General features: G+C 35.5%; 1 non-coding gene across 1 annotated transcript; it reads right to left on the bottom strand.

The window, feature by feature from the left end:
* Positions 1-5,254: 5,254 nt before the first annotated feature.
* LOC114048370 lies at positions 5,255-5,361 on the bottom strand. Its single transcript, XR_003569745.1, has one exon. It is a non-coding gene; the product is annotated as a U6 spliceosomal RNA (small nuclear RNA).
* Between the last annotated feature and the right edge of the window lie 2,950 nt (positions 5,362-8,311).

The raw sequence follows: 8,311 nt of genomic DNA, 5'->3' as shown, positions 1-8,311 counted from the left end.
CTTACCTATAAAATGGAGATAACAATAGTACCTACCTCCCAGGGTTGTGGGAATAAACTGAGACAATATTTCTAAAGTACTTCACAACATTAAAGCACTTTTTGACTAGGTATTATTTTAGTTAATATGGATAAAGGGCTTAACTTTACATTGCCAAAAAGTAAAATAAATAACTTATGTGATTGTTTGGAAATTACTCTTAAGCACCTCAATTGCACATAAGGAAAAGATCATGTCTAGAAATCATTAAAAAACAAAACCAAAAATATTTGTATATTCCAAATAAGACAGAAGTCATTCTGTTTGAAACACATTTTCAGATTGAGGAAGTTGGCCAAGAAAGCTATAGAAATGTAAGCCATTTCCCTCTGTGTCAGTCTGTGTTAGTTAGCGTTAGTCTATGTATTATATTTGTAAGTTTCATGTATAAATCCTCAGTTACCTGCTGGTTGTTCTCCTAACCTGTTTGATGTTTTTTTTGGTGCTGCTTCCCAGGCAACTATGTCTTCTAGGCCTTTCTCCACTCACTCTAACTACATTTCCACAACTTTACCTATCTTTTACTATTTTTTTTTAAAATTTCTCTCCTCCAATCTATTGGCCTTAGATATTCTACTTTCCAGTCAGCTCCATTTTATACTCTTATGACCCCTTCCCTGACCTTGGCACACAATTTTCTGTCATCTTGTCTCTGAAGCATACTGACTACTGATGCTCAATTTGAATGCTTCCCCCAGGGCAGAGAAACTGGAGGAAAGGAAAAATGGATTTGTCTGGCATCATATCCCCCAGAAAGCACTGCTGATTGGTACTTCCACATATTTAAGATATAATGATTGCATTGTCATAATAAAGACCTAGGATCATGGATTCATAAATAATGTTAGCATCATTAGAAATTTACTCTTCCAACAGCTGCCTCTTCCATTTTACAGATGAGAAGACTGAGGTCCAGAGTAAATAAAGTGTTATATAAGTATTGGCTCAGCTGACTCCTGCATAAGAGAGATCTAGAAGACTAGATTTGGAATAGAAATCCCAGCTTTGAATCCTGGTTTTGCTACTGTGTGACCTGGGAAAATTATCTAACTTCTCATGTTCAGAATTTGCTTACCTGTAAAATGAAAGGAATGAACTAGATAATCTCCAATTTCCCTACTATTTCTTCAGATCAATAATGCTTTAAATGGCATGACTTTCCTTCACTATAATGCTATAATACAAAAATATCCAAATAAATCAAATAATCTTGTTGTCACTAATATTGGATATGGGAAAATGGAAACTGAATATTGTATCTGAATCCACATACCATGTTTCTGTGATAATGGTCAAGTAATTTATGTTCATATACTCTAGCAGTAATTTGTGTGAGGAACAGAATGTATACCCAGGCTGTTATTGTAAATAATTTAGCTTCTTGAATTAGAAGAAATATTCTTATAAAAGTGGTGCAATTCAATAGAGATAAGAATGTATTGTAGAACATAAATAGCAGACCCCTCATGAATAGAGAATGGAGAACAACTTAATTTCTATGGTTATAGTGGAAAATTGTCTTTGGGGTCCAAGTTAAACATGGGATGAATATGATGTACTGGTGCAATTCCTTTGTGGGGGGAAACAGCATGAAACTAGACTATGTTAACATATATGCTTTGCAAGAATTTTGATGAAATCCTCTGTGCTCTGCAGGAGTCTCACACTTATTAGAACATTGTGTAGTTTTTATTGTTTGTGGTTGTTTTGTTTTTATGTAATGTGTAGCTTTTGCATCTGAAATGAAGCTTGACAAATATCAACTCATGAAGACAATCTACCAGCAAGGGGGCATTTTATATAAAGTACTCAGAGTTAGGATAGTGTGTATTGCGATCTTACATAAAAAAAATGCTAGATGTGTTTTTCTATCTAGACAAATGGTTGCATCTTTCTTAGACTCAGTTTCCTCATCTAAATGATAGGGCTCCTTCACAGAGTAATTGTTAAGGATCAACTAAGATAATACGAATAATTTTGGTTTAGTTTATACTTTCTGGAAATGATCTCTTCCTTACTGTTGTTGAGCTGTTTTAGAGTCATTTTGAACTAAACCCACAAGTTACTTCACTTTTTGGCAATTTAAAGCCAAGGTCTTTATCCATATCAATTCAAATAATAGCTAAAATTCATAGAGTGCTTTAATTTTGCAAAATGCTTCAGAATTATTATCTCAATTTATCCTCACAACAACCCCAGTAGATAGGTGCTCTTGTCATTCTTATTTTAAGGTTGAGGAAACTGAGGCAAGTAGAGGTCAAGTGCCTTCACAAGTGCCTATAACACTTAGGGAATTGCTGAGAGCATTTGTATATTTCAGGTAACTAATCTTTGAAGTAATTTTATTTATTTTTTTTAATTTAGTAACTCTTTTTCCAATCATTGAAGTTTAATTATCATTTGGTTAAAAACTATGGCAATATAAGACATTTCCTTCTGTTAATATATCTATTATATTTATCTTACATGCAAATTATTGGTCACTTCCTGGTTATTGTCCTTACCTGTTTGATACTACTTGATGCCCTATCTTGGTTGTAGGATGATGGTAGTACCCTTGACAATAATAGGGAAGTTAGTAAAAGGAGAGGATTTGGGAGGAAAGATCAGTTTTGGACATGTTGAGTTTAAGATGTCTGCAATGCATCTAGTTTGAGCTATTCAATAGGCAGTTGGAGATGTAAGAGTGTAGGTCAGGCAAGTTGTTAGGACTGAATAAGGAGATTTGAGTATCATCTGAAGAGAGACATTTATTGAATCCATGGGAGTTGATAAGATCAACAAATGAAATAGTATAGGAGGGGAAGAGAAGAGGACCCAGGAAAGAGCCTTGTGGGACATTCAGAGTTCGTAGCTATGACTTGCTAAGTGTATTAAGAAGAGAGTGATTGACAGTATCAAAGGCTGGGAATTGAGAAAAGGCCATTAGATTTGGAAATTAAGAGATCACTGACAACTTTGTGGAGAGCAGTTTCAGTTAAATGATGATATCAGAAGCCAGACCATAGAGAGTTAAGAAAAAAGGAAAGGAAGAGGTGGTGCCTGTTGTAGATGACCTCCTCAAAGACTTTGTTCACAAAATCAAGGGGTAATATGGTATGATAGTTAATGAGAATGGATGGATCAAATGAGGGGTTTTATTTTATTTTATTTTTTTTTTATGGATGGAGGAACTATGGGCATGTTTGTAGTCAGTGGGAATGTTAGAGGGAACAATCCGCTGGAGAAAATTGGGATGGAATGAGATCACATACAGATTTGGCAAAGAGAAGAGCTACTCCATTATGTGAGACGAGAACAAAGGACGAGATTGTGGCAGGAGAAATCTGTCTGGGTGATATGTTCTCTATGAGTGGTCTCATTTTTTTCCATTAAAATATGGGGCAAGGTTCTCAGCTGAGAGGGTAGGGTGAGAGATATATATGGGATTTTTGAGAATGGATGAAAAGGTTTTGGAATATTCACTGTTGTGACTGGAATAGTGAATTAATTAAGGAAGTGTAAAAGGACTTCCATGTATCAGTGAGGACCCAGTTGAGATTATGTAACATAAATTAATAGTGGGTTCAATTAGCTTGGTTTCATGATTTTCTCTAGATTTATTCTGGCATGTCTCTGTGTCTACTTGCCTACCTGGTTTTCTCAACTCCATGGAACAAAATACCCCTGTATCTCTTCCCTCTTCTTACCTGCCTCCTTTCGTGTGTTGTCTTCCGTCATTAGACTATAAGATCCTTGAGGTTAGAGACTGTCTTTCTTTTTACTAATTTTATCCCCAACACTTAACATAGATGCTGGAACATACTAGGCATTTAATAAATGTTTATTGGATTGGATTGAATATGTGTAGGAGTGAAGCCAGTAGATGATGGTAATGATCCAAGGTTGAGACTCAATCCAGGATAGATGATCAGACAAGTCAGGGTGCCTAGATTCAGCCCTAGGAGGACTTTGGACTTGGAATTTTGTGGGAATATCCTATATAGAAGTTTAGTTAAACTGTGAACCTAATTCTTCTCCCTTCCCCAGAGACTCAGGTGCTACATTGGCAGGAAAATATTTGTATATTTTTACACCCTTGAAGTAAATATTATTTTGTAATAGGTAATCTGTTAAAGGGTTAAGTGTAGCTGAGTTGCAGGGTGCTCCTTTTTTTAAAATTTAATTTATTTTAGTTCTGAATTTAGTTCTGAATTCCACTTCTCCTCTCCCATTGTTGTTCATTTGTTTCAGTCATGTCTGACTCCTCATGACCCTATTTGGGGTTTTCTTGGCAAAGATACTGGAGTAGTCTGCCATTTCCTTTTCCAGTATAATTTACAGATGAGGAAATTGAGACAAACAGGATTAAGTGACTTTTCCAGTGTCTAAAGCAAGATTTGAACTCATGAAGAGGAGTCTTCCTCACTCCAGGCCTGGCACTCTATCCACTGGACCACCTAGCTGCTGTTCCAAGATTTGTTTTGAGGTGCTATTTTATGGTTGTTTGGAGGTGACTATGGGAGAGTTACAGCGATTTACTGATTACTCTGCCATCTTGGCTCCCAGAAACTGGAAAAGTGTCCATCTTGAGACTATCTTTTGTTTCCTTTTGTTTTGCAAGTACTTAGGACAGTGTCTGGAACATAGCTGGTGCTTAATAAATGTTTGTTGATCGATCAATTGCTCATCATTTTTTAAAACAAAATAATATTCTATCACATTCATATACCACATTCATTCAGCCATTCCGTGATTGATGGGTAGCCTCTCAGTTTCCAATTCATTGCCACCACAAAAAGAGTTGCTATAAATATATAAATATTTTATACATTTGTATCCTCTTACTCTTTTTAAAAAATCTCTTTAGGGTGTTGTCCTAATATCAGGGTTTCTAAGTCAAAAGTAAACAGTTTAATAGATTTTGGGGTATACTTCCAAATTGCTTTCCAGAATTGTTGGACTAGTTCAACTAACAATACACATGTGTACCTTTTTTTCCCCCACATCCCCTCTGCTGTTTGTCATTTTAATTAATCTTTTGGGTATGAAATGATACCTCAGAGTTATTTTAATTTGCAGTTCTCTAATTATTAGTGATTTAAGGCATTTTATATTATTTGATTTCTTCCTTGAAAACTGCCTAATCATATCCTTTGATCATTTTTTAAGTTGGAAAATTGCTATAATCCTTATAAATTTATCTCAGTTATCTACATATTTCAGAAGTTTTATCAAAGAATAAAAGAAATTCATGAATTTTAGTATCCTATTTATGATAGGGCTGTACCAATCTTCTTTGTTTTGTTCTAATTTTAGTGTATGTGCTACTGAAGTGAGCACCAAATCCTTATTTTTATAGCATAATAGTATTTACTTTATAGTCAGCTCCAGGTCTTGTTTTAATTGACTGTATAGAGTTTTCTTCACCTTTGGCTGCAAAGTATAAAATCAATCTGATTTCTATATTGACCTGGTGATGTTCATGTGTAGAGTCACGTGAACTTTTGGGTTGTTGAAAAAGAGTGTTTGCTAAGACCAGCAAGTTATCTTGACCATACTCTATTCGCCTCTGTCCTGCTTTATTTTGTACTCCGAGGCCAGACTTGCCTGTTATTTCAATTATCTTTTGATTTCCTACTTCAGCATTCCAATCCCCTATGATGAATGTGACATCCTTTTTGGTTTTATTTCTAGAAGATGTTCTAGGTCTTCATAAAACTGAGCAACTTTGGCCTCTTCCACATCAATGGTTGGATCATAGACTTTCATTACTGTGATGTTAAATGGTTTGCCTTGGATTCAGATAGATATCATTAGTCATTATTGATATTATACTCCAATACTTGCTTTCTCACCCTTTAATTGACTATGAGGGCTACTCCATTTCTTCTAAGGGATTCTTGCCCAAAGTAGTGGGCACCTGAATTACACTCACTCATACATGTCTATTTAAGTTCATTGACACCCAGGAGGTTGATGTTTAATCTTTCCATCTATTATTTGATCACATCCAGTTTACCTTGGTTCATAGATCTTATATTCCAGGTTCCTATGCAATATTGATCTTTACAACATTGGACTTTCTTTTTATCACTAGATGCAGCTATATCTGAACTTCCTTTTGGCTTTGGCTGGATCAAAAGCCAGAATTAAGGTTTGCTGGGAGAAATATCAACAATCCGAGATATGTAGATGATACCCTCTGATGGCAGAAAGTGAAAAAGAATAAAGAAGCCTCTTGATAAAGATGAAAGAGGAGAATATAAAAGCTGGCTTGAAGTTTAACATAAAAAAAAAAAGATCTTGGCAATTGGTCTTATAACTTCCTGGCAAATAGAGGGAGAAGAAATGGAAGCAGTATCAGATTTTATACTATTGGGCTCAAAAATCACTGCAGATGGTGACTACAGCCATGAAATTAAAAGACACTTGTTCCTTGGAAGGAAAGTTATGGCAAATCTAGACAGCATACTAAAAAGCAGAGACATTACCTTGCTGACAAAGGTCCGTATAGTCAAGGCTATGTTTTTTTTTTCCAGTAGCATTGTATGGTTGTGAGAGTTGGACTATAAAGAAAACTGAGCACTGTAGAATAGACATTTTGATTATGTTGCTGGAAAAGTCTTTTTGAGAGTCCCTCAGACAGCAAGGAGATTAAATCAGTCAAAAACTGAATTCAGACTACTCACTGGAATGTCAAATACTGAAGGTGAAGCTTAAATACTTTGGCCACATAAGGAGAAGACAAGACTCATTGGAAAAGACCCTGATGTTGGGAAAGATTGAAGGCAAAAGGAAAAGGGGATGGCAGAGCATGAGATAGATAGATGGTGTCATGGAGACAACAAACATGAACTTGGACGGACTTAGAGAGATACTGGAGGATAGAAGGGCATAGCATGCTGTGATCTAAGGTGTCACAGAGTCAGACACAACCTAACAACTGAATAACAATATTTACTTTACATCTATTTGTTACAATTTATTCCATTTCTCAACTGATGGATTTCCGTTAATTTCCAGTTTTTTTTATCACCTTAAAAAGTTGTTCTTATATATATGACCATTTTCTGATTTCTTTGCTCTCTTTTGGTATTTTCCTAGCAGTGGTATAACTGGGACCAAGGGCATGAACTGTTTGGTAATTGTGTAATGAAAAACTGCTTTCCATAATGGTCATACGCAGTTCCACCAGTGTTCATCAAAGTATCTCTTTTCCCATAGACCCTGCAACATTTATTTTCCTTTTTTTTCTTTTTACTTTAATTTAGTTTATGTTTTTCAATGTAAAGTCTCTCCTCTCCTTTCCTCTCGTCTCTTCCCATCTCATCTGGTCTCCTCCCATCTCCTCTCCTCTCCTCTCTTCTCCTCTCCTCACTTTTCCTTTCCTTTCCTCCCCTCTCCTCTCCTTTAAAACAAATGTTGTTTCTCTAGTTTAGAGAGAAGCAAATAAGTTAAAGTGAGCTAGGAAACATCCTATAGGAATAATTGATTTCCTTTCTGGATAGAGAGGGAAGAGGTTAGGTCAGGAAATAATGTATCACTGTTTTCTTGTCCTTTCTATCCTGGCACCAGACATATTACTTTCAGTGGCATTAGCTAGACTTCAGCTTCTGCCTTCTGTGTCTTCTTTCTTCTTACTCTGGCACTCTTTTTTTTTTTTTTTGCTTTTATCTTGGTTAAGCTTTTATGTCTTTTACCCATAAGCTCTTTTCTGTGTGTGTGTGTGTGTGTGTGTGTGTGTGTGTGTGTGTGTGTGTGTACATGCATACATGAGGACTTTGGGAACTGAGGTCAACCCATTCTAGCCAATGCCATTGGGTACTTCCTCTCAAGTCTTTTGAAACATTGACCCCTGTGGACATAACCAAAAGACCAGTTCTATTTACTATCATATTTTCTTCTCTTCTCTCCATTTTTGTCATTTTAAACTTCCTTATAAATTGGATATTCCTTTAAAACATATCATTTATACCAGGAAGCTCCACTATCATGTTGCTGATACAACATAAGATTCTCTAAACATTGACAGAAAAATGGGCCTTTATTCAAAATGAACTAAAAAAAAAACCTTCCTAAATGTTCAGGTCTCTACAAATATTAGAATTGGAATATGACTGTAAGGATTTAGCAGATGGTGCTATATTTGGGAAGTTAAAAGCCTATCTCTTTTGCTTGTTTGCTTTTTTTTAATGAGACAACAGAATAGGGAAAAAAGAACATTTTTATCAGAGTAACATTTTGGTAAGATGTAATTTGTGTATTATCATCTGATTAGCCTTTTAGGATA

This window comes from Vombatus ursinus, unplaced genomic scaffold, assembly GCF_900497805.2.
Source record: "Vombatus ursinus unplaced genomic scaffold, bare-nosed wombat genome assembly UNPS02014792.1, whole genome shotgun sequence".
NCBI classification, from domain to species: domain Eukaryota; kingdom Metazoa; phylum Chordata; class Mammalia; order Diprotodontia; family Vombatidae; genus Vombatus; species Vombatus ursinus.
The sequence above is the reverse complement of the archived record's forward strand: the minus strand, read 5'-3'. Positions and strand labels throughout refer to the sequence as shown.